This window comes from Callorhinus ursinus, unplaced genomic scaffold (genome assembly GCF_003265705.2).
Source record: "Callorhinus ursinus isolate GAN/ISIS: 27379988/994484 unplaced genomic scaffold, GSC_fseal_2.0 scaffold4, whole genome shotgun sequence".
Taxonomy (NCBI): Eukaryota; Metazoa; Chordata; class Mammalia; order Carnivora; family Otariidae; genus Callorhinus; species Callorhinus ursinus.
The window spans coordinates 9,470,451-9,496,952 of record NW_027397066.1 but is presented as its reverse complement, the minus strand read 5'-3'; the positions used below and the strand labels follow the sequence as shown (position 1 = coordinate 9,496,952).

General features: G+C 43.4%; 1 long non-coding RNA gene across 1 annotated transcript in view; it reads left to right on the top strand.

Moving 5' to 3' along the window:
- LOC141372437 (uncharacterized) overlaps positions 1–3,499 on the top strand; it is an 11,659-nt gene extending 8,160 nt beyond the window's left edge. The window contains exon 4 of the long non-coding RNA XR_012377690.1: positions 3,347–3,499. This is a non-coding gene — a long non-coding RNA (uncharacterized lncRNA). The remainder of the gene's footprint in view (positions 1–3,346) is intronic.
- The last annotated feature ends 23,003 nt before the right edge of the window (positions 3,500–26,502 follow it).

Here is a 26,502-nt window from a genome sequence, read left to right as displayed (position 1 = left end):
TTAAGAATTCCTCATATCAGTGAGGTCATAGGATACATGTCTTTCTCTGATTGACTTATTTCACTCAGCATAACACCCTCCAGTTCCATCCACGTCCTTGCAAATGGCAAGATCTCATTCCTTTTGATGGCTGCATAATATTCCATTGTGTATATATACCACATCTTCTTTATCCATTCATCTGTCCATGGACATCTTGGCTCTTTCCACAGTTTGGCTATTGGGGACATTGCTGCTATGAACATTGGGGTGCATGTACCCCTTCGGATCCCTACATTTGTATCTTTGTGGTAAATACCCAGTAGTGCAATTGCTGGATCGTATGGTAGCTCTATTTTCAACTGTTTGAGGAACCTCCGTACTGTTTTCCAGAGTGGTTGCACCAGCTTGCATTCCCACCAACAGTGTAGGAGGGTTCCCCTTTCTCTGCATCCCCGCCAACATCTGTCGTTTCCTGACTTGTTCATTTTAGCCATTCTGACTGGTGTGAGGTGGTATCTCATTGAGGTTTTGATTTGGATTTCCCTGATGCCGAGTGATGTTGAGCACTTTTTCATGTGTCTGTTGGCCATTTGGATGTCTTCTTTGGAAGAATGTCTGTTCATGTCTTCTGCCCATTTCTTGATTGGATCATTTGTTCTTTGGGTGTTGAGTTTGATAAGTTCTTTATAGATTTTGGATACTAGCCCTTTATCTGATATGTCATTTGCAAATATTTTCTCCCATTCTGTCGGTTGTCTTTTGGTTTTGTGGACTGTTTCTTTGGCTGTGCAAAAGCTTTTTATCTTGATGAAATCCCAGTAGTTCATTTTTGCCCTGGCTTCCCTTGCCTTTGGCGATGTTTCTAGGAAGAAGTTGCTGTGGCTGAGGTGGAAGAGCTTGCTGCCTGTGTTCTGCTTTAGGATTTTGATGGACTCCTGTCTCACGTTTAGGTCTTTCAACCATTTTGAGTCTATTTTTGTGTGTGGTGTAAGGAAATGGTCCAGTTTCATTCTTCTGCATGTGGCTGTCCAATTTTCCCAACACCATTTGTTGAAGAGACTGTCTTTTTTCCACTGGACATTCTTTCCTGCTTTGTCAAAGTTGAGTTGACCATAGAATTGAGGGTCCATTTCTGGGCTCTCTATTCTGTTCCATTGATCTATGTGTCTGTTTTTGTGCCAGTACCATACTGTCTTGATGATGATAGCTTAGCACAGTTCATTTAATCAATGAAGGAATTTACCAATTGACCATTCAACTCTGGGAAAATAAAATTTTGTTTTTCTTTAGTTTACAGCTTGAAGTTGCCTTGTATTATTGTGTATTTGTTTCAACTATGTTAGTTTTCCTATTTTGGGAGGTTATTCCTTCCTTCCCTCCTCCCTTCCTCCCTCCCACCCTCCATCCCTCTCTTCCTCCCGTCCATCTTCCTTCCTTCCTTCCTTCCTTCCTTCCTTCCTTCCTTCCTTCCTTCCTTCCTTCCTTCCTTCCTTCCTTCCTTTTTCTTCCCTTCTTTCTTTATTCTAGAAACTTTAATTAAACACTTACTGTTTCAGTGTTACCTCAGGGTACATGGCACGGTAGGAAAGCCATGGGCTTTGGCATCAGGGGCATCTGGGTTCATATATTTGCTCCTTTATTTTTCAGCAGTCATTCAATCTTTTCTAATCTTCACTTTCCTGATCTGTAACCTGTGATCAATAATATTTTATTTTAGGCTTTGTTGGGAAAATTGGGACTTAGAGACATTTAGTGAATCCTGATTAAACTGATCAAATGATGAAAAATGTTTTTAGACCAACATTTTTGAATGCTATGAATAGGAAAGATAATTCTTTTAGGATCAGTTCTGTTCAGGGTATTCTATATGAGGTAAGAGATCAGTCTGAGGTGTTTAAATGATAGTTCCTTTGAATAAGTGAACGAGTGAAAAAAAATCCAGAGTGGAGCCGGGCACAGAGTCAGTGCTCATCAGATTCTCTTATTATGTAATTATCCATAGTGGCAGAACAGCTTGATTTTGGTCTCATGAAAATTGTGAGATAGTAAATTACCTCTTAAAGACTTTCTTTTTCTCCAAAAATGTTCATTCCAGAAACTGGTCTTATTTGATCTTGAAGTCAACTCAAATCTTTAGCCTGTGTCAAAAAGATAGTGGGAGCAGGAGATCTGTATGTGATGGTTTAAATGATCGTTCAGCAATATTCACTTTTCTCCCCCTCCCACTGTGGGCAGAATAGACTGATTAGCCCCTTGGATTTTGAGGTTGGCCACATGGCATATTTTGGCCAATGGAATGTTAGAGGAAAAAATATAAGCAGAGACTTTAAATGTGTTTGTGTAGTTTGGCTTGGCTCTTGGCTCCAGTAACCACTGTGGGAAGAGTATGCCCCATGTGCGTGAGAGAGGTGGACTGGGCCTGAATGTTACCTGAAGCCAAATCTAATTCACCCAAGGCACAAAGCAGAGTTGCTCCAGCTATGGATCCATGAGCATGAGGATATATGCTTATTGATGGTACCCACTTACTTTTGGGCTGACTTGTTAGGCATTGTTACTGACAAAATTGTTGCCTAATGCACTGTGCACACATCCTTTCTATCTAGTGGCCTGGACCCTGTACCTCTGCATCAAAGTGTTCTTACTCAACCCAGTATCATGCAACACCTGTTGCTTGACTTTTGTAGACAAACTTTTTATAGTTTCATATTGATCTGAGTAGACCGAACTCTTCAGTTTTAGAGGTAGAAGGTCATGACCATAATGTTATTTATTCTGGTCTCAGAATCTTACAGATGAAGAGGAAAAGCAATTTGGCTAACATCTCACTGTTCTTAGAAAAACAGAGGGAGAATGCAAGCATCCTGACTTGCCCTCTGTGCATCTTTTCCTTCTGCAAAATAACTTTTAATCCCATGAATTGGATGTTTCAAGATACTGTAAATCTGTTTTAGCAACGGAGAAAGCGTTGATATGCAGATAGGAAGGGAAGGTGAAGGCATCAGTCTAGTGGTGCTGAGGGAAGCTGAAATCGATATGTTGGTCAGGCATTTGCCATGGCTAGACATAAAGGCTCTTCTGAAGTGCTCAATCATTGGACTTGTTCAAAGAATTTCTCTGGGAAGAAAGGGGATGAAATTAAGCCATGGGGAGTTTTGGCCAAGTCATGAAAAAACATTTTCCAAAAGAGCTGTTAATTTGATGGTACAATGAGTCACAGCCCATGGGCAGGGCTGAAAATCTCATCAGTTGAATTACTCAAAACTGGACAATAAAAAAAATGTATGGTTGAGGCAATCATCCCTGCAGGGTTAGGCCAAAGAGACGCCATGTCCCTGTTTGAACTTTTCCTTTGCATTTTCAGGCCAAATCTACATGGAAAATTACCTGGTACCTCAGATCACAAGAATGTTGGGGCCAAATTATTTCAATACAGAAGACTTTCCCCATTTCACTTGTCTTCAGGGTCAAATTCATTGAGTGGTGACCAAACTTTCAATATTGTTATTGTGGCAGGCCTGGCACCTACTGGTTGGGAGTTGGAAAATAAAGTTTCTCAGTGAAACTAAACCTTGGATTTCCCAATTTATAGAATAATATGGTACTGTTTAATAATACTGATATCCCAATGGAGCTTACTAACTACAAGTGTGCAACAGTGTGGTTTTAAAAATAGAACCCTGGTTTTAAAAGTGTTCATCCTTAAATATACTGTGGGCCTTCCATCATTTCATCTAAAGGATCTGCACCCAATTCCAAAGGGGGAGTGTGGGTCTTCCCAGGCCATTAAGCAGTTCTCTGACCCCAGCTGGGTATCTTATTATTCAACTCAATTCCAACACGATCTACCTGGAGACAGCACTGGATTCCCCAGGGCAAGGGCTCTGTTCCACAAGACCTCACTGAGATGCCAGTCATGAGTCCAGGCTGTTACCTGTGTTTCTGACTGACTGGCTGCATATCAGAGGTAGTATTGACCCCCTCAATTAATTGGGCCTCAATTAATTTGCTAGAGTGGCTCACAGAGGTCAGAAAACCTGTTTCCTTACTAGATGACCGGTTTATTACAAAGGATATGAATCAACAACCAGATGAAGAGATACATAGGGTGACCCTCTCCATGAAAGAGCTTCCGTCCTAGTGGAGTTTGGGGCCTGGAATGAGGGCATGTGGATGCATTCTGGTTCACCAGTCTGGAAACTCTCCAAACCCAGTCCTTTTGGGTTTATATGGGGGGCTTCATTACACAGACAGAACTGATTAAATCTTTGACCATTTGTGATTGATTCAACCTCCAGCCCCTCTCCCCTCCCCAGAGGTCAGAGGGGGTGGGAATACAAGTTCCAACCCCCTTGTCACATTGTTGGTTCCCCTGGCAGCCAAAGACCATCCTTAGGTGGGGTCCAAAAGTCACTCGTTAATGTAACAAAAGGCCCCTCTATTGCTGTCATCACTTAGGAAATTGCAAGGGCTTTAATAGCCCTGTGCCAGAAATGGGAATGAAGACTAAATATATATTTCTTCTAATAAGTCACAATATCACACCCTCCTTAATTTTTGTTTTGAAAGAAAAAAAATGCAATGTGTCTCTACATGGTGGTAAAGCTACTCAGGGAGCCCCTTCTTGAGCTCTGGTTCAGGGCCTGCGGGAAACTCAGACACCAGTTCTGCTTTTCAGAGGATTTATTTCACCCTGTCACTATGCATTCCCTGATGTTATTGTTTTATTAACATCCATCTTCCTCATTAGTCGGTAAGCTTTTCACTTAATGTCTTTGAATTAATGTGAGTGAATCAGACTGAGAGTGATGCTCAGTTTCTAGTGATTCTTTCTTCCTGAGGCCTTGGTGCCTACACCTTCTTTTGTTTCTTGTGAAATAGCCTTTAGTTGTCTGCAGGTAAGTTCAAACTCCCCCTTGTGGCCTTGAAGCCTTCTCACACTGTTGGCTCCTCCTACCCAACTTGACTTTTCCCTTTCTCCCTAATTTCTACCTGGAGCTCCACTTTCCAGCCACCACGGGACTTCTTCCATTTCTCTAATAGAAGGTTCTAATTTTCCCTTCTTCTCCTCTCTTGCTCATGTTTCTCTTTGGGTTTGCATTATGTTAAAAAGCAAAATTCAAGCGAGTAAATTTGAAGATCTAATTGGCTTTATTAAGCGATTCATGAACTGTGCAGCATCCCACCCAGCAAGTAGAGAGATGCTTTGAGGAGTTGTACAAAATGGAAGGTTTTTACGGGCAGGAGGGTGGGGCAGGGATGTCACTAGCAAAAGAAAAGCAAGGATAGTTTCAGGCCAGGTCAAATTTGGGGGGTAGGGGGAAGCGAAGAGCAGGGTTTATAATGTGCAGATGACCTCACGAGGGCTGATTAGGAAATTTCAAGTTGAATGTTAAAAGGTCACATTCCTGGAGAGGTTGAAACTGGTAAGTTAGTCTTGATCTACTGCTGTGGGGAGCAAATCACTCCATTTTGGGCCTGTTGTTTCTTTTTTAATAGTTTCCTATGGCGACTGTAACAAATTACCACAAACTTGGTGTCTTAAAACAACAGAGACTTATTTATTCTCTCACAGTTCTAGAGACCAGAAATATGAAGTCAGGGTCTCCCCAAGGCCATATTCCCCCTGGAGGTTCTAGGGAATAATCCATTCCTTGCTCCGGCTTCTGGTGTTGGTAGGCCTTGGTTTGTAGCCAGATCTCTCTGCTCTGTCTTCACATTACCTCCTCTGTGTGTCTTCTCGTTTGTGTCTTACAAAGATTGGTCATCAGATAAGGGCCCACTTAAGTTGACATGTAAAATTAATCATCACAGTTACATAGAATCACTTCTGTTGTGTTGGTCAAAGTCCATTACCAGCTAAGATTCAAAGGTTGTGGATAGAGACTCCATTTCTTTCAGAGTCTGTGTACTTTACCACAGAGAGGCAACCATGTCTCTGTGAAATGTGCATGACTGGTTCCTACCTCATTTCCACTGATTTAGAATTGAGAAAGTGGTCCCCAGGTATCTACATGTTTACAAAGCTTTCTCAAAGATCATGATTCCAATCATAGTTTAAGGACCGATGTCCTGGGCCATAGGAAATAATCTCCCTGTTGGTTTTGGATTCTTTACCAATACAGATTTTCTTTTCTTTAGGATTTAGACCCTTGTATCCAGCTTCATTGTCTATGTGATTATATTTATTCTCTACTTTTCTTTTCTCTCTCTTTTTTTAATTCTCTGCTTTTCTAATTCTATCTCAGTATTGTCATCTTGAAATGAGTCCATTTCATTATACAAAATTACGGCACTTTCTTTTATTTTTAATTTTTTTGGTTTGGCCTTTTCTTTTTAATCTTGAAAGTGCGCTAATTTGTTTTATTTTTAAGATACACTTTTTAATTTTAAAATAATTTTACATTTATAGGAGAGTTGCAAAGATAGTATAGAGAGTTCCCATATACTCCTTATTATTTTCCGCTATCTTGAATAGGTAGGCACGGTTCATTTGTTGAATAATTCACATTGATACCATTCTATTCACTAAACTACAGACTTTATTTGGAATTAACTAGTTTTCCCATATGGCCTTTTTTTTTCATATTATACGACTGAATCCAAGAAATTGCTTTTATTTAATTGTGATGTCTCCTTAGTCTCTAATCTATGACAATCTCTCACCTTCCTTGTTTTTTATGATCTTGACAGCTTTGAAGATTACTGGTCAAGTATTTTATAGGCTGTCCCTCAGAGCTTATCTGATGTTTTTCTTTTTTCTTTTTTTGTATGATTATATTGGGATTTTGCATTTGGGGGAAGAATTCTACTGAGATGAGGTACCCTTCTAATCACGTCATGTCAGGGAGGACAGGAGGACAACATGAGTTACCATTGGGGATACTAACATTCATCACTTGGTTGACATAATGTCCACCAGTTTTCCCCACTATAAAGTTGCCTTTATTCTTCTCCACACTACTCTTTGGAAGTGAGTCACTATGTTCTACCTCCTGTTCTCAAAGGGAGGGAAGTTAAGCTTCACCTCCTGGACAGGGAGGTATCAACATATATGACTGGAAATTCTTCTGTAGGGAAGATTCCAAATAATATATGTTCAGTCTTTTAAGTCAATGAATTTTCAAAGTAAGGATATTGAATAAAATGGAGAATCATAACAGCATTGGTCAGGAAAAAAAATGAGTCCCACTTCCTCTAATTGTATCCAGTTATGAATCTTCTTTTCTTCAACTAGGCCTATGGTGTAGGTACTATCTTTAAGATCTATCAAAATACCATATGCTGACTTGATGAAGATTATTTCCTGAATTCGGAGGGTCACTAAGTCAGCTGCCTACACCAGACTTTTAAGAATCAAGTGAAAAAGACCATGCCATGAAACTACAATTGCCAGCATTTCCATGGAAACTGGAGTACAAAGGGGCTGTTTGCCTAGAGAGGTCTGTTTATTTTATTTCATTTTTAAAAAACTATCAAGAATAACCCTTTGAGATGTGACATTCTGTTTTCACAAGCGCACTCAAGGTGTCAGACAGAGCCCAATTTTATATTCCTTGAAAATAGAGTGCGCTGTAGTGTTTGCCGGACTTTTCAACATGTCACTTTCAACCAATTTTATGTACAAATGGGTTACAGTCCCATGAAAATATTCAGAAAAAGAGGAAAGTGTTTCCAAAAAGAGTATTAAGTATTATTACATTGAAAGCCATTCAGAATGGAAAACCTTCCTACTCAACCTCCATCTTTGGAGGAACAAGGAACCAGAGTATTTCTAGAAAATGGGAGAGTCTCATCTTTACCAACTAGAGATCTGAGGAGGAGCTCAGTTAAATTGGCCAATCATCTCCCCTCCTCTAAAATCATGCTCCCCTGGGTGACATGGTCTTGGAGTCACTATCAAAGACACCCTTAGTCCCATGCCCTAAGAGACACTCATTTCAATTCCGCATCCAATATGGCTCCAGGATGCACATGGTAATCCCAAGACCAGGTCTTCAGACCTGCAGAGAATTTATTACATAAGATTTACTGAGAAATGTTGGATTACAAGGTATTCCAGGAGTCATTTCCATCTTTAAAAGAATATATTCATTTAGAGCACTGAGGGCTGGCTTCTTAGATCTGTCACTTAAAAATACGGCCCTCTCACACTGATGTAGCTTTGATGCAACCACGTCTGAACAGCAGCCTTTCAAGGTTGTGTCAAGACAAGAAGTGGGGATAATTTAAGGTGACAGAGCCAATTTTAAAACAGAGGCCCAGTGTTCCTTATTTTGGGGACTGGGCTCAAACTGAGCTACTTTATGGCATCTAGAACTTTTCAGAGAGTTTCTCAAGTTTTACTCTCCACTGCTAGGAAAATGAGGCTTTCCACCAACAGCACAGATAGAATCTTTGCCCAGAGCAGATTTCAGGGACTTAAAATTGCAGGACATTATAGGAATTAGAGGAGTTTTGTTGATTCCCCAGAGCTTTTTCTTTGACAGCCTCTTTTAGCATTGAAAATATTTTATATCGTATATTCTATAGGCAAATATTTTCTATGTCAAAACGAAATGCCCTAACATTTCATCTTGAAACTTTTTGAAGTGGGAATCAGAAGTGACCAGTCCTTGGAGAAATTATGAGCCAGGTGGCAGACCATTCTTCTCTTCCAATGCACATTTCCCTTGTTCCACCTTCCAGCTGTGTAGCCCCCCTGGCAGAGTGTCTTGAATGGTGCCCCCCCCCCCCCCGCCAAGAAAAAGCTATGTTCAAGTCTACACTCCCAGGAGCTGTGAATGTGAACTGATTTGGGAAAAGGTCTTTGCAGATGTAATTCAGTTAAGAATCTTGAGATCAGGTCATCCTGGATTAAGGGAGAGGATGCTAAATCCAGTGGCACATGTCCTTGTAAGAGAGAGAAGACAGATGCAGAGGAGAAGGCCAAAGGAAGACCTAGGGGAAGACCAACGTCAAGATTGGACTTATGCTTCCACAAGCCAAGGAACACCTGGAGTCACCAGAAGAGACAAAAAAAGACTCTCCTTCAGAGCCTCCAGGAGGGACGGCTTGTGCCAACCCCTTGATTTCAGACTTCTGGCCTCCAAAGCTGGAGATAACACATTTCAGGTGTTTCAGTTGTCCTGTTATGGGGATATGTCTGGCTGCTCCTGGAACCTCATATACCTGTGTTCTCTGTATCATTTTTTCATCCTCGCTCCTTGGAAAACCTATTTTATTCATTCATTTTCTACTTACCATAGTCTAGGCCCTGGAAATATAAATACCAAGAGGGTGAATCAGTGCCTTTGAGGAGTTTACAGTCTGGGAGTGGTGGGAGAGAGAGGTGGGTCTCTCACCACAGCCCTAACAAGCAATGGCCAGACACTTGCAGATCCCTCGGTTAAACTGTGCTTTGCCCATGGCAGGGCTTCTCAACCTTGGTGCTATTTTGACATTTGGGATGGGTAAATCTTTGTCTGTGGGCTGCTCTGTGCATTGTGGGACGCTGAACAATATCCCTGGCCTCTGCCCACTAGATGCCAGTAGCAAGTCAAACCCCTTCTCCACTACGACAATCAAAACTGTATCCAGATATTGCCAAATATATATCTTCTGGAGGAGCAAAATTGTACCTGGTTGAGAACCCATTGGTGTATGGCATTTCTCCACCTGGAACACTGTTGTCCTTGAGCAGCTGGTAAGCTCTTGATATCTCTACTGATTCTCAAACATGGGTGCTTCTCCTTTATTCCTATGGCAGTCTGCACTAACCTTGGTTAAAGCAGTGATCTTGAACCTCTGCCTTCATGTTCTTAAAATTTTCCAAGAAGAGATGTGTGTCTTTTCATGTCTATTTCTCCCCCTCACCTAATGTTTGTTATGATAAGAAGGAAAGACTTACTGGGGGTCACACTGTGAGGCCCCCAAAGCAGGCAGATGTGCATGGCCCAGCAAATGCTTTATTACCAGAAAGGGCTTTGTCCTTACCCTTCAGTCCAGGCTCCCGAGGAGCTGGACAGGGCCTTCTACAGACTCCAGAGGCTTTTTTTGTGCCCCAGGACCAAGGCTGGCAATTTGAGCAGCGTGGGCAGCTTCTGAGACCCCTTTTCTGTAGGCAGGCACCCCCATACTTGTTTTGTGGCTCATCAGTCCCTTGAGTCAGTCCTCAAAGAAAGGTTCTCCTGGTCATCTATATTTAGGAAGCTTTGTCCCTTGTTCTCCTCAGAAATTCACAGTGCACATTGGTAAGGAGGAGAGATTGAGACAGAATTTGTTTCACATTATTCAGATCATCGTTTTCTAGACTTCTAGGACTATGGAACCTAAAGCATCTGAGAAATCTACAATGTCATAACATATATTCCGGGAAATGCTAACTTAAATTCGTACCCTATTAGCATCCATCTGAGGCAGCACTTGCACACTGGCCCAGGTTGTTTTTTTCTTTGTATGTTTTTAGATTTAAATTAGTATCTGTACATTAGGAGATTTCTCCTAAAATGGGTTTAGGGGTTTTCTTAATTTTTTTTTCTTTTCCTGTTATGGTATCAGTTGGCTGGGACTCTCTGCTCATTTTAAAGGGGAAGAGTTTTCCCCGGTGAACCCAAGTCCCCACCATGCCCTTTTATCTCCCTGATGGAAGCAGAGGGTCAAATGCCTTTTATTATATGCTCATACCCTTGTTTTCACTGTCAGTAGAGAATACTGCTCTCTTGGAAATGGAGGCAAAGAGGGATAGGCTTGAAGGCTGTGTTTCAAGAAAAATGGGAGCAGGCATCTTGACTCTTAGACATGGGCAGCATCGCTTTGTGTGCTGGGATTTGCATGCCATCCAGAGAGAACAAGGCACAGGGAAGGAAACTGCAGGCAGAACTGATCAAGGGAAGTAAAAGGGCCTGTCCCTCCAACATCTTTAGAACCCAGGATTCCAACCAGAAGGGGACCATCTTCCACTCCTTTAGGAGAGAGACTCTAAAGAGAGCCTCCTATAGGGGCGTCTGGGTGGCTCAGTCAGTTAAGCATCTGCCTTCAGCTCAGGTCATGATCTCAGGGTCCTGGGATTGAGCCCTGCTTCTGGCTCCCTGCTCAGCGGGGAATCTGCTTCTCCCTCTCCCTCTGATCCTCTCTCTTGCGCATGCACTCTCTCTCTCTCTCTCTCTCAAATAAATAAAATTCTTAAAAAAAGATAGAGAGAGTTTCTTCTAAATAAGGAGTCACCACAGAAGTGAGGAATCTTTGGGGTAGATACAATGATCCCACTGGGTATGAGGAGGAGGCCTTCCTTGCTGCTTGGCAGAAGGGAATGCACACAAGCAAAGAGATCGGAAAGTGCAGGGCGTGTCACGTTTGTGACAAGACCTGTTTAGTTGTTACTGTCACTCTGGGGGTCTGGAGTGGGGATCTCACAACACACAGAGGGAAGAGAGTCGAGGGGCATTGAAAAGTTTCTCATGGATCCAGGTTCTCTGGACTAGAAGAATGCACAACTATTTACACACTTAGGGGAACCCCTTGTGATATCTAAAACTTGACCTGATTTGCTCACGTGAAGGAGTAATGACCATCAGATGGACCCAATCAGGTGGGGTGAGGGGCACCAAGACTTAAGCCAAGAAGGGGTCTGTAGTTGGGGTGTGGCAGACACCAGGGCAGCTGGGAGGCCCTCCGTCCCAAGTGTAGACACATTGTTTGCCTCCCTCTCAGCTAGTCTGGCTGAGGGACCATGGAGACATGAATTCAGTGCTCTTGGATCAGCTGGGCGTTTAGACTTGGGTGTCAAGAACCAGGATCTCAGGTTCTTCCACATGGGGCCTGTCTTTGTGAAACTGTTCACTTTCCCCTGAAGGAGTTAACATGGTGCCTCACAATGACCAGTGCAATTAAAATGTCACTTAAACCCTTGGAGAATAATCTGGCTCCAGATTTTAAAGGGCCTCAAATAAGACCTCGTGGGCCCTTTAGGGAGTGAGATAACATTGTTATTGGTGTGAAAGGGGGGTGAGGGAGCATAGGGTCATGGTCTAACCCAGGGAGGATAAATCTCCCTGGATCTGAGTGGAGGCCTGGCCATCTCCTTGTGCTGTGGACTTTATATACAGGCTCTGAATTGCGATTCCTTAACCCGTTCCCACTTGAGGCACCGGTACCCACGAAGGCAGATCTGTACAATCTCATATTCCAGGAAGTCAATGTAATGTCATAGGCCAATGAAACTGACTAGTCTGACAGGAACACACAAACAACCAGGACGTAAGGCTGTACCCCACATCCCCCTGCCATGTTTATTTAGGAGTGGAGGTCCATTAAGTGCTCTGTGATGGCCTTCTGATAACACACCCACCTTTGCGGGCTGACTGGGGTTGGATGTCTGCCCTTAAATGTGACAGCTGACATTTTTGCATACACTTAAAGATGGGCTTGTCCGCCACGATGTAGAGGACAGAAACCACACATCTTAAAGTTACAGCCTCTCTCCCTCGTGCTTAGGAACAAGTGGTTCTTCTCAGGGCTCTCCGTTTATCTTGAGGGTCTCTTTCCTCTGCGAGAATATTGCAAAGCCTGGCATGAGAGCTGGGTGCTCCGTTGCTGGAGGGAGCAACATTTCAGCAGATACTTAAGGGAGGTGCCAGGAAAATAATGTCGAGACGCATGCACTTTATCAACAGTGCACATTTTGAGGGGAAAGGAGGTGGGGCAGAGAGCCCCCAAATTCATTGCTATCTTCCACTGTGATTGTCAGAAGTCACATGTCTGAAAGTCTGAAGATGGAATTGCAGCTTTTGAGGCCACCGCCTACCTGCTGAGTCATATTTCTGTTAGTTCCCTTCAGGTACCCTTGTGCTCTCCCCGCCCCAACTTCACCCCTGTCTTGTGCATTGCTCCTTGCCCCACACCCTGCTAAGAATGACCTATCTTTGATTGATTGACTGAGTGATTGAATCACCTAATATTAACCGAGTGCCTGGCACTGAATTCCCTGGTGCAAAAGATACTGCAGTAAATAACTCAGAAAAGTCCAGTTCTTGTGGACCTGACGTTCTGGGTAGGGCAAGGGGAGAGACAGACAATAAATATGTAAATCAGGGAATACAGATGCGCATTTCTGGGAGTAATAAAAGCCATGAGAGAGTGAAACAGAGTGAAGGGACAGAGTGGAGGCGAAGAGGGGCCTGATTTAAATTGGGTGTTCCAGGAAAGCTTCAAGGAGGAGGGAGCTGAGATGGGGCCAGTATGGGGCAGCCGTGTGGCTCAGAGGCTGATGCTCCATTTGGTGTGTGTGGGGTGGTCCCCTCCCTCTCCCCCTCCCCAGGACAGGATCAGGTTTGGATTGGTTGAGAAACACCAGGAGGCCTGGGGAGAGGGAAGGGTGTGAGCCAAGTGGGGGGAAGGGGGGCTGGCGAGAGATCCAATCAGATAACCAGGGAGGGCCAAGGGCATGCAGGACTCTGAAGGTCATGGTTAAGGGATTGGATTCGATTCAAGATAGGAAGGGGAGCCAGAGGAGCGTGTGAGCAGCGTGGGATGGGATGTGCATTAAATCAGTGTTTTATCTCTCGGCTCTTCTATGCCCATTCAGATGTGCTGTGAACCGTTTGCAGCAGAAGGAGCCCTGGGCTCAGCGTGTGACGGTGCACTAACGAAGGGGCCCACCTTCCTGTCCATGGCCCGTGTGCTCCGTGAGGACAGGAATCATGCCCGCGTTGGCCCTGCTTCTCCACTTTGCACACAGTGCTTCGTCAATAAATGTCTACTGCATGGACCTTAATTATAAGCTCCTGGAGGTTAATAACATTTGCCCAATTTATTTTGTAAAATTCCAAAGGGCCCTTCAGAAAAGGTCTTTGATGGGGAATTGGGCTCTTGAAACAGTGGTATTAATGGATCATCACCCAGATGGCTCCCCCCTTGTTGGGAGGGTAATTAGGGTGAACTTGACCAAAAGAAGTTATTCACATCACTCCCCTTGGTCAATTAGTTTCCTGCAGATGATTTTAGAATGTTTCTTAAACGTGTCAGTGTTCAGGCAATGAAACCGAGATTAAAAGCCCAGACTCCTTCTTGTTGCAAGTCCCAGAAAAAAAAAAAAAAAGTGCATTTTAACGACTGCTCCCCTAACTTCAAAATTAAACATATTACATTCTTGGGAGTACGATTTCAGCTTCTTTACATTTATGACACAAATGGAGCCATTCGCCCTCACTTCAGTCCATAAAGGCAAGACTCATTAGAAGGAGGAAATTTCCTTTATCATTAATGGGCCACACTCACATGATAAACACAGCTCTGCTTCTCCCACCCCCTTTCCCGAAACTTCGATTCTCGTTTTAAGCAGTTCCCACATAGACTATTTATCTTCCACATTTCCCCAACTCTCAATGGCACCATTATATCCTTTATTTGGAATCATAAAACTTTGAGAATAAAAAAGAAGCAAATTAATCCTCCCAGGGGAGAGAGGGAAGAGGGATCCTGCCAGCGTTTAACTTGTAGGATTGGACTGGCTGCGAAACACAGTTTTCTTTTTCAGCAGCTTAGCCGGTGAGGGGGAAATGAATGGTTATGACAGAGAGTCCTGAAATAAAATGCAGAATTATGCAAATGTGTTAAAAACTGACATCTTCAAATAAAAACTGTTGAAAGCCCGAGGAATAAACAATGCAGGCTGGAAAGGGAACGTTCTGAAGCGTCGCATGGGTCACTCTGCATTTATTATTCACAGTGGAAAAATAACCTCGATCATGATGTGAAAACCGCAATTTCCTTTATTTGTGGATCATGCCAGATTAAAAAGCATTCAGGGAAGAAGTGTGGCTGGGGGAACTGAATGCCGTCGGAAGAGGTGAGCACTCGGGGTCCAGAATCCTGTTGCAGACGCTGGCTCGCCCTGTCCCATTGCCGGAGTCACTTAACCTCCTGGTGACTCCCTTCCCATCATCAGGCTGGAATTAAGGAGTAGGTCTTTCCTCTGGGGCCTGAGATCTGGATTTCCTAACAGCCAATTGGATAGCATGCGTGGCCATTGCAATTTGCTCTAAGGAGTCTCAAAGTTGTTGTGAAAACAAGTGATAAAAGTCAGTTAACAAGCCGGCTGCCACCAGAACGGCCAATGTGAAAACCTATGGTGGAGAATGCCTCCAAGTGAATCTCCAGGTTTGGGGTTCTGGAAACAGATTCTACAGCTAGTAAAGCCTTTATTATTTTATTTTATTTTTATGACTTTTTCAATTGTGAGTTAGAGTCCCCAGATAATGGCTGAATATTGCGCTCTCTTAAAGTCAAATGAAAATCGTTTTGTTGAGAAAACAGTATACAAGCAGGATATGACAGCTTAAAAGGATGTTAGAGATAATCTGGCCTCTTTTATTTTGCAGAGGACGAACTTGCCGACGCAGAAGGTTTAAATGACCTCCCCAAGTTGGTGGATCCACAGATCCTGTGGTCATCATAGGCTTTGAAACAGGATTTTGACGGTGGCTTAGTTAATCCAATAATTTGAACAGGAGTCCTTGAAGAAGGCTGGTGAGACCAGAAGTTTCTGCAGCACGGTGAATTTGATGGTGGGCAAGAAGGATCCAGAGGCAATGCTGGATAATGTCCTTTATTATGAAAGAAGTCTTCTGAATCTAAAGGAGGCACCTTTTAGAAAAATGCTGTGAGTGCAGCTGTTAATTGCAATGTAAATTGCAGTAATTTTTGTTTAGTTTACCTTTTCCTTCCCTCCCTCCCTCTTTCTTTTTTTTTTTTTTTTGTCTCTGTCTCTTTCTTCTTCCTCTTCTTATTTTTTTTTAATCTGAAGAGACATTCTGGAGAAAAATGAGGTAAATATGGAATCAATCTAGGCCTTGGTTACCTGGGGTTGAGAGAAAAACCCAGAAAGTGGAGGGAGGCTCATTTACATGGTAGAAAGGAAAAGCCTCCTGTGATTTACTCTGACTTGCTAATTTTCAGAAGGAAATTAATAAAATTGATTCTAGCAAAAACTCTAAGTGGACAAATAGAAGAAAAACAGATCGAGAATTGTGGATATTTAGGGAGAGAGAAAGTTCTTAGAGAAATCTTTCCCTCAGGGAGAAATAAATATTTAGGAGAAATCACTAACTCTAAGGGTCGTTAAAGCAAAGATCACTCATAGGATGGAAGCAAACCCTCCCACCAACTATTAATTCCAATTCCTAGACTCGGTGGCAGTAACATGATTAGTTATTGTGGGTTCTGGAAGAAAGCGGGACCCTTGGCAATAAAGCCCTGGAAATATGTATTTTTAAGTACTATAAAAGATGTGGAAAGCAACTTTTCTTTTCATCCTGGGGACTAGAAATAATACACCTGCAAGGACAGATGAATGGCATAATGTTGGCATTCAATGGGGCATTAAACATTTTGCACCACGTTTATGGGGTTTTCCTGCCATTAATTCTAGGTAAAATAAACTTTTAAAAAATGTTTTGTTGTATTTTTGGATTGCATTTATTTTTCATCAACTTGCTTTTCTTTGCCCCCCCCTTTTTTTTCTGCTGGGTTTTCATGTCTATTATGTTTTCTTGTGTCCGTTGTGCTCTTGGCTTGTTTCCTAACTGGCCTCCCTGTTCAAGGGGGCTTTTCTTTTTCCCACCCCCTGCCCCCTTTGCGTTCTTTCTTTCAGTCCTGCTGCACATGTTCGGACCCAAGTCAGGGTCGGATGTGGTTGGTTCTGCTGGCCGCAGTCACTGTGGTTTGCCTGTGGCGCCCTGGGACTGGCGAGGTCTTGGACCGCCGGTCCTGGAGCTGCACAGATTGGGGCCACCTGAATCTCTCCACTACCAGGGTACCCGCTCCACAATTGATTATGATGGCAAGGCCTTGCATTTCTTCCTAGTTCAACTTGCGACCTTCCTCCTTAATTCTGTCTGCTTCCTTAAAGAAGTTCTTTTCCCTGTTAGCAGTACACACGCCTTCCTTCTTAAACTTGCTCAAATTTGCCTCTCAGGGAGAGAGGAGGAACGATGTGGTGGGAATCAGGATGCCCGGGTCCTTCGTCCCGGCTCTGACGCTCACATAGTGCCCACGTGAAATTAGATGAGCCATTGAACCCTCCGATGTTCATTTTTCTGAGAGGTTTGGGTAAGATCCATGTGTCATCTCCCGAGATCTGTAATTCTCCTCTCGGGCTCCAGGAGTGATAGAGAAGTAGATCAAGAAAGGAGCTGAACAAAACACACTGTCTCGATGAAGTGGGATGGAGACACTTGAAAGAGTGAAATTTGACTTGAGGAAGTAAGGCCGGCAGCTTCCCAAGTGTGGTTCAAGGACTAGCCTTTGGGACACCGTGGAGCTCTTATGAGAACCGATGAAGTTACAAGTAATTATGGAAAGCTGACTATGTGCCAGGCTCTGTTTTGGGTGCTTGGTACATAGCAGTGGAACGATAAGACAGGTCCCTGCTGTCATGGAGCTTAACCTTGGTTAGTGTTTCAGGTGGTTATGTGCTCTAGGAAGAGTCTAGTCTGCGAAAAGAAGGGTGATAGGCTGCTCTTTCATACGAGGTAGTCAGGGAAGCCCACTGGAGGAGGCAGCAGAGACCAACATGAAGTAAAGGAGGGAGCCATTTGGATGCCTAGGGAAAGAGTATTCCTGGCGGGCGAACAGCTAGTGCGAAGGCCTGGAGGTGGGAGGTATGTTTGAGAAACAGCAAAGGAGGCCAGTGTAGCTGGTGCAGGGTGGGGATTCCTGGGTTCCACCATCAAGTCCATCAGTGTATCCACAGGCCTGGAGTTGGGTTAGAGTCAGATGCTAAGCATATGCCCCAAGGGTTTCTTATACCCATTCAACATTTGACCCTAAGGCCAAGTGACAAGTGAGAGATCTTCTGGTTCTGGATCCTGAGCCCTTTAGGCCAGTCAATGAGCATTCTGCTGAGGACTATGATCTTAAGAGTCTGTGTTAGTCTCTCTGGAACTTTGTTTTGGTAGGCTGGGAACAATCTTCCCTTCGATTCCAGAGAATTCATCATAATCCCTTTTGGGTGATCCTTGGGTGCCTGTCACTATGGACTGTGAGCCATTTCCTGGGTTTAGATCTCTAATGATCAGCACTAGGGAAGTAGGACAATGAAGATGGGTTATCTCCTGGTGCTCAGAGGGGACTCTCAGCCTGGATTTAAGGAATGCCCAAGTTATACACTTAAATCTATTGAGACATGTGAGTCAAAGTTTTTTTGAACTGAGTTGATCCAATCTAGTAGAAAGCCTTTGCTGACTTTAGACCATGGGTCACTGATGGATGCCTGTTAAACAGAGATTTTGATCGGACAGCTTTGTGACTTAGCCCACTTTGCAAAGGACTTTGAGTGTGTGGCAGTTTATCCTCATATCTTTCTAGGACCCTTCACTGACTCAGCCAAAGAATCTCTTTTAGTTCCCTGGTCCAAGTAGCCAGGCCCTGGGGAAAAGTATATCTGTCACACTAAGAACCTTGAGGATCAGAATTTAATGGGCTCTTCATTAGTTGGTTAAAAATAGGGCCAGGAGAAACTTCTGGAAAAGAGATGTCCACTTTCATCTGAGTGGTCTGGTTCTCATGGACCCCCATGATAGTGGCCAGACTGCTTGGTGAACAAACAAATGTCTCATGGGTCCTCATGCAGAAAATGTTTCCCAGATGCACCAGCCACCCCTCTGCTCACTGAGCTTGCTTTTGCAGCTGTGATGTCAGCTCTGGGCTTTGATTCACAGGCTTCTCGGCCAGAAATCCCACCTCTCTACCTCTCCCGCAGAGAGAAAATCCCACTGTCCCTCAGGCCCAGCTGGAAACTTGCCCCTTCCATGAAGATGCCATGGAAAGGAAGATGTCCATATTCTACCTCTTCTGAAGTCTTAGACCACTCCCTGGCTGCCCCTACCACCTCAAAATCATGACCCTTTTCACGTCCCATCTCCCCATTTTGGGTAGAAATATCTTATAGTTATAATTCAGAGTTTATCCCACAGGACCACCCATCAGACATTTTTATTTTTTATTTTTTGGTATTCTCTGGGTTATGTGAAGCCATGTCTTTTTCATTTGGGTATCCCCAGTGCTAGCATGGTGACACATTGGGTGCATGTTGTCATCACATGCTTACTGCCAGAATGAGTCTAATTAGCTGAATGAATTCAGGTCTAGCATAGACAGTGTGCCTAGCATAGGATTTACACTATCTTATGAAGAACTAGTACAAATGAATAAAAATGCAATCAGAATACCAAGAGGGACACCATAAAGGACTAGATGAGATAATTCACAGCAGATAGATTGGTAGGCCATGTCTGGCTTCACTAGTTGTAAGAAAGCAAAATGATAATGCCCTTTGCTGATGCCCTGGGACATGTACACGTTTGCTGGTAGTTGGGCATCGTCCATTGGTGCACACCACTGTGCACTGATAAATGTGTATTTTGAGTCATAAAACTTTCATATGCTTTGACACAATAATCCTGCTCCTGGGAATTGATTATAAGGAAATAATCCAAAATAAGGAAAAAAAACCTACATTTTTTTCAGAGCTCTGCTCCTTATAATTTTAAAAACAAAGCTGCAAATGCCATTTTCAGTAATAAGGGTTAAATAAAACCTGATCCGTAGATCCTTTCTGTGGAGTACTCTACAGCCAATTTAAAAAGCACCTACAGGGGCGCCTGGGTGGCTCAGTCAGTTAAGCGTCTGCCTTCGGCTCAGGTCATGATCCCAGGGTCCTGGGATCGAGCCCTACATCAGGCTCCCTGCTCAGCAGGGAGTCTGCTTCTCCCTCTCCCTCTGCCTGCCGCTCTGCCTGCTTGTGCTCTCTATCTTTCTGTGAAATAAATAAATAAATAAAATCTTTAAAAAAAATAAAAAGCACTTACAGAGGTTTTGTACATAATGAGCTACAGTTTAAAATATAATAGCTGATGATAAAGCAGAATATTTTCATCATTTGGTAGATACACCAACTAGGAGAGAAAACTGGGTTGAAACTAAAAGAGCTGGTTTTCAGGGTTGAGGGCATTTATTTGCCTTGTATCTTATCCTTCCTGATCCTTGGATTCTTCATCTACAAAACAGACACACAAATTTTTACCTCTTAGGGTGAGATAGATTGCGTGCAAAATCCAGGGCCTGAGCATAAAGGGCATGCTCAATAAACGTAGATATTATCATTATTTTAGCAGAATGTACTGCACCTATAATCTAGATCAAGGAGCCAAGACTATGACAGATAGTTAAGGATGAATGGGGAAAAAAATGGGCTTTGGTATTGTTCCCTATTGCTGTGGGGATTTTAGGAAGGACAGATTACCGAGAAGGTAAGGTGAGATTTTGAAGGATGGGGAGATGGGATGGGGAGAGCATCGTAGGAGGTGGGGGTGACAGAGATAAGGAAGGGAGATGAGAACCAACATGGGTCATGCCAAAAGGCAGAGGTTGGCCTGATTAATAGAGCGGGCCGTTGATGTTAGGGAGTGATGGGGTAAAGGACGTGGACGAGAGTCTGGATTTCTTTGCCAGCATCCAGTTTTGAAAGAAAGCATTCTTAAGTGAAGGTGAATATTTGAATAGTAAAGTAAGATCTGGTGAAGACTGAAGCTTCTGAAACTCCTTACCGATGGAATAGAAGGAATTAACAAAGTGAGACTTCATCCTCTGCACCCCTTCCTATCCCAGCACTCTGTCAGGACACGATCCAAGATCAGTCCTTTACATGTTAGTATGAATTTGTTATTCTTATTTCCAACAATTGATCAAAAATTCATTGAAGAATTCCTCAAAGTATTTACAGTTTAAGTCTTATCTTTGCTATGGGATGAAATACATTGCTCCATGTGACAGGAATTCTAGTCCCTGGGGACTGTGGAGAGAGGCACGTGGGTAGTGCTGACATTGAATATGTAAATTGTTAGTAATTCTACATATAATGCCACCTCTGCCATAAAGCCATTACTTTGCTTAGTTGCTCATTAATTTATTCAATCGATTGTTTATCTATCCATCCATCCGTCCAGCCATCTGTCTGTCCATTCTCTATCCATCCATCCATCCATCCATCCATCCATCCACTTATTTAAACAATCTTTCATAAAGCATGAATCTTGTGCAGGCATAATGTAGGCATTGGGATTATAAAAAGAAATATGACATAGTGACAGTCTTTGTGGCGCTTGGAAGATTATGCTTGAACAAAAGCCCTCTTCAAAAATTCTGCAAAATATTTTCTGTGTAGAATTATTTAATTAGATGAAAGAGAGCAAAACAATAAAAATATTCACGGTTATCTCATGTCTAGAGGCTTTGACCCATAGGGGGAAGCTGTGAGTCGGCTCTCATAGGCCTCCAGTGTAAACTCCATGTGGGGTGTCCTGCAAAGCTCCTCAATATTTGGCCCCCCAAACATTCCCAGTCTTATGTCCCCCACTTCCCCACTAATCTAACCCACACTGCAACTACCCCACACCAGCTCTTGCTCCTGAGCATGCCAAACTCTTTCACATCTCTGTGTTTTTGTGAACACACCATATTTATTTTCAGTCTAGAACATTCCACTGCACTCTCTCACTGTCCTAATACTCCTTCTCAATCCCATTGTTAGGCCAGTTTCTCCCTGGAACCTTCCTGGTCTTACCCAGGTAGAGCAAACCACTGTCTCATCTGTGTCCAAGAGTACTTTAGAGATGCCCTTGGCCATCGTGAGAATTGTAAAGTAGCAGATATCGGGGTGAAGTGGAAAGCATGTGTGATTCCAAGAGGGATGGAGTTGACCATGAATTCTGGCTCCCATTCCCCACACCCCTCTCAAACTGCTTGCCCTGGGTCTGGTCATCCAACATCTCTAAATTCCTGCCTTTCTCACATTCTCACTATTTGCCTTATTGCAAACAATTATCCTTCATGGAGTTGTCGTGGGGATAAATGATGTATTAGGATGTATTGTGAGGAGCCGGTCCTGGGCCTTGTACATGGTAAGTGCTCAATATTTGTTCACTTGTGCCCTCCTATTGTCAACCTTGGTGTGCCAGACTTTGTCATGGCACCGTGAATGCCTCAAGGTGAGATTACTTGTCTGTGCATCTCTCACAACGTGCAGAGAATTCTTGCTTCTCAGAAACAATACAGCATGGTGGCTAATAGCAGGGACTCTGGCACCAAACTCCCTGGGAGAGACTAATGCGACTCCTTGCTAGCTGTGTGGCCTTGGGGATATTACTTGAGCTCTCTATGACTCGGTTATCGGTTTTCTTATCCGTCAAATGGGGATAATACTAGTACCCCCCTCGTAGGGATGTTATAAAGTTTACATGAAGGTCTGGTCACAGTAAGCCCCCTTTCAGGTTGGCTATTATTAGTAGGTGCTCAAGAACGGTTTATTGAAAGGCCAATGAATAGATGTTAGTGTGTGATAGTCTCAGGAAGTCTGGCTAACATGAAGGTGTTTATTTGGTTCAGAATGCCTGTTTCTTGACCTACCTATAACTAGTTTCTATTACTAGGTTATTATTAAGTTGAGAGGAATTACTTTCCTGTGGCGGGCAATGTCCTGACATACTGAAGGTTAAATGCCAGCGACGTGTCTGACATCCACGTTGAAATTATTTTGTTGGTTTTAGTAATATGGATGAGTTCTAAAGTGAGTCGTTGGTCAGAAGTAGAGGTTTTCCTGTAGATAAGTGACCAGAAATATTTGAGCCGTGGTCTCGGAGAATGTTTGGAAATACCCCCTTCAAGTCTTAAATCTCCCACCTGAAAGAATCCATGTCGTTGGCTCTTTGAGGGGGAAATTCAACAAGACTGTAAAACCTGGGAGGACGGAGGCCCGTCTGAGACTTCTGCATTCCCATTCAGCATTCAAAATAGCCCTGGATCCACAACGTTGCCCGCGAAAGACCTGTGAGTTAATTATGCAAAAAGTGAAGATGTTTTTCTTCCCAACCTAGAGCTCACCCTCTGAAATTTCCACGTGATCAGTGCCTGACCCCAAGGAAAGCATTATTGTTAGTACACATATATGTTTTATTTCTGATTATGAGATTTAAAAAGCATGAAATAATATCATTTTCTGTCAAGAGGATTGGCTTAGGGAGATGTGCGGCTGGGTGTCACTTCTGCCTTGGGTTGGTTGAATGATTTTATCTATGTCTTTAATTGCTCTGAGCTTCAGTTTCCCCACCTGAATGGGAAGCAGTTGGACATTAATTATGATAGTAACAAGGATGCCACTTTGCTGGCCATGTGATGACACCGGGCTAAGTGCTTTAGAATTCCTTGCATTTAATTTCCATAGCAATGCCAAACAGTAGCTACTTTTTACCCTCCTCATGTTACAGGTAAGGAATCTGAGCTCAGGAGAGTGGAGTCATTTGCCAAAAGTGTAAATAGCAGGCTCAGGAATTGAGCCTGGGCTTGTTTATGTTTCACAAATCTATGAATAATCGTTGATTTGTGACAAAGAGCCCTAACATGAATGGGGGTTTTCAGGAAGGATTAAGAGGTGACTTTCCCAGTATATTAAAAAATATGTTCGCCCCTCCTTCCCTCATTCCTTCCTTCCCTATCCCCAGTACCTCTTCAATCAAATCTCTGGCCCACCTTCCACCTGATTAGATTTTAGTCCTTTTATTTCTCCGGAAAGGGATTCTTAGTGTCTTCTATGCTTTTTTCAAGCCCAGCTAGTATCTTTATAATCGCTATTCTGAACTCTAGTTCCGTCGTCTTTCTTATGTCCATACTGATTTGGTCCTGCCAGTCAGTACTGCTTTCTAGGAGTTCTCTTTTTTGAGGTGATGTTTTCCATCTTGTCATCCTTTCCAGAGAAGAATAGATGAACGAGGGAACAAAATACTAAAATAGCAACAATGACCCCAGAGAATTACACACTTGCAAAAAGTGGTCGCTTTTCTATTTGTAGAGTTGCAGCGATTCTTAGATCGCTGAGTTGAGTTCACAGGTGTTCAGCATGATTTGATAGCTAACTAGCTGAGTTCCAGGGACCAGACGAAACTAGGGTCCCCTAACTCCTCTGCCATCTTCCTCTGACAATCTCTGGCCCACCTTCCAGAGTGCTAAGATTCCCTGTTACCCTTCCTCTACAGTACTCTTTACTTCTCTTTGGATGTGCTTGTTATAATTGCCATTAAATAGTTAATTATTCACCTGGTTATTAAGATCTGTCTCTGGCTAAAACATGAGCTTCTAGAGACAGGGCTGCCTCAACATCGTCAGCCTGAATCCAGAGTTTACTGAGCTCAGTAAACAAGGCCCATGAGAAATGTTTGTTCGAAGGTTGAAAGAATGAGGACCTACTATGTGCCCCACAGTGCGGGAAGCCAGAATCATCAAAGACAGGTGGTTGGTGAACCATGGTGACATTACTATGCAATCCCTTGCCTGTCTTTCTAATTATATGCTTCCTCCAGCAGGTGGTAATAAGCTGGTGAGCATGCTCCATTGAACACCAAATGGCCACTCTTCAGGAGTGCTCTTAAAGACCCACTCTGAATTGGATGGGAGGTTATGCTTGATAATGTTTAAGGTCTGTTCATCTGTTCATTACTTCATTAGTTGATTCAATCAGCCACTCTGTTAAGCAATAATTACTGCCACAAACATTTACCGAGCACCTTGTTAGTTGCTGGTGATAGAATCGTGAATAAAAGCTTATCCTCTAGTCGAAAAAAAATGCTAGCTGCCATTTCTGAGTACCTCCGTGAATCACATAGGATATATTTATGATCTCTTGTCTTCAGTATGACCCTGCAGCTTGTTAGAACCACGTCGTGAAGGAGGAAACAGGCTTAGGGATGTTAAGTGGCCTGGCTGAGGCCACACAGCTAGGAGGTGGCAGAATTAGGACTCCAACTCAGCACTTATAAGATTCTAAAATTCTATTCCACAAGAGAAAAGAACATGTGGCTGCAGAGCGGGCAGCATTTTTGTGAAACTCTGGGCATTATTAAAACAACACATTCAGTTACTGGTGCAAATTTTGCTCTTCAATGCCCTGCACTGATGCACAGAAGCCCAATTCTCCACTTATGGAGGTTACTGTGTAGCAGGGGATGAATGTTGGCAGCCCTCAGATGGCTTCACTGGGATGTTACATGGACATAGTCTAAAAGGAAGCAACAGTCCTACAGATGCATGTGGATTTAGGAGAGAGAGCTTTCCCGACAAAGAAAAATCTCACATATAAACCTTTTATTTTTTATTTCAAAGGGGAAGACGTTGTATGTTTGCTGCTTCTAGAGTGTGTCATGAAAGCTCACCATATCCTACCTCGTTCTCCCTTGGTACCAATATCAAATGATGATATTCCCTCTGGCTACAAATGGAGATTTCTTTGGAAGGCAAGAAAATTCATTTTAACAGTTGTTTCCCATGGTTATTGAGAACAGGATAAACAAAATTAGCCAGCAATGAGAGAATTCTTTTCACCTCTGAAGTCAAAGTAGTGCTATATGACAGCTGGGACTGAGCTGAGTGTTGGGAGCTGAGTGCACTTGCTAGCTGTGACCTTGGCCATGTTCTATGACTTCTCTCTGCCTTTGTTCCTTATCCCTAAAGAAACTGGGCTGGGTGGACCTGGTCAGAGGATTTCAACTACTCTCTGAGGAGCTACAGAGATTCCGGGTAAATGCCCTGGGGAACGATGTGGGGTCCCAAAGGGACATTGGGGCTGGAGAAGATCCAGACACCACTCCTGCTTCAAGCCCAGCAGTTTGGCCCTTATTTGCTTTCTCCATTGCGGATTTAACTGGAAGGAAGTTTCCTCTGCTTTGAAAGAGATACCCTGGGCTCCAGTCACTGCCGTCCCTCCAAGGCCCCTTCTGCAGGGGTCCTCGCCGCAACCAAGTTCTGGTTAAGGCCTTTATGTGGCCTTGGGTGCCTCAGTTACTTTGGAGATGTACTAGTCTGCTCACAAAGGACTGAGGACCGGGATCTGGCTTTGAGCCAGGAGTCCTGGTGCTATCAGTGTGGGCTGCAGGATGGAGCCACAGGGCCTTGCGGAGAATGTGACTTTTGGAGGAAATTTAGCAAGTCATTAAGGAAATGATTGGATTCTGGTGAGCTGATAGTGAAGTGCAGCCAGCATCAGGTTATTGGCATGGCTGATGGTTGAAACAGGATCCTACATGCAGCTTCCACTCCAGTGGCTCGAAGCCAGCCCCACTGTAGTCTGCTGTGTCTCAAAAACTTCTAGATGCCTGTGCACCTGACACTGCTGGGACGACTACAAGTCAGACGCACCAGAGACTGAGGGCAGCAAATTAAAAGGGATGGAACCAAAGAAAGTTGTCCCCTGTGGTTTCTGCTATCTTGACGGGAGAAGCCTGGGAAGTGCTATTCTAAAGTGGTTTTCTAATACCATGTAAAGGGGTATTAGAGAGTATAGGTCAGCATTTGGGCTGTGTGACTCTAGGCAAATTACTTAAGCCCTCTTGAGTCTCAGCTTCTTCCTCTGTAAAATGGTGATACAAATTTTAAAGACTTCACAAGACTGTTGTAAGTTTCCATGGTAGAGTACCTGTATAGCACTTAGCATGGAGC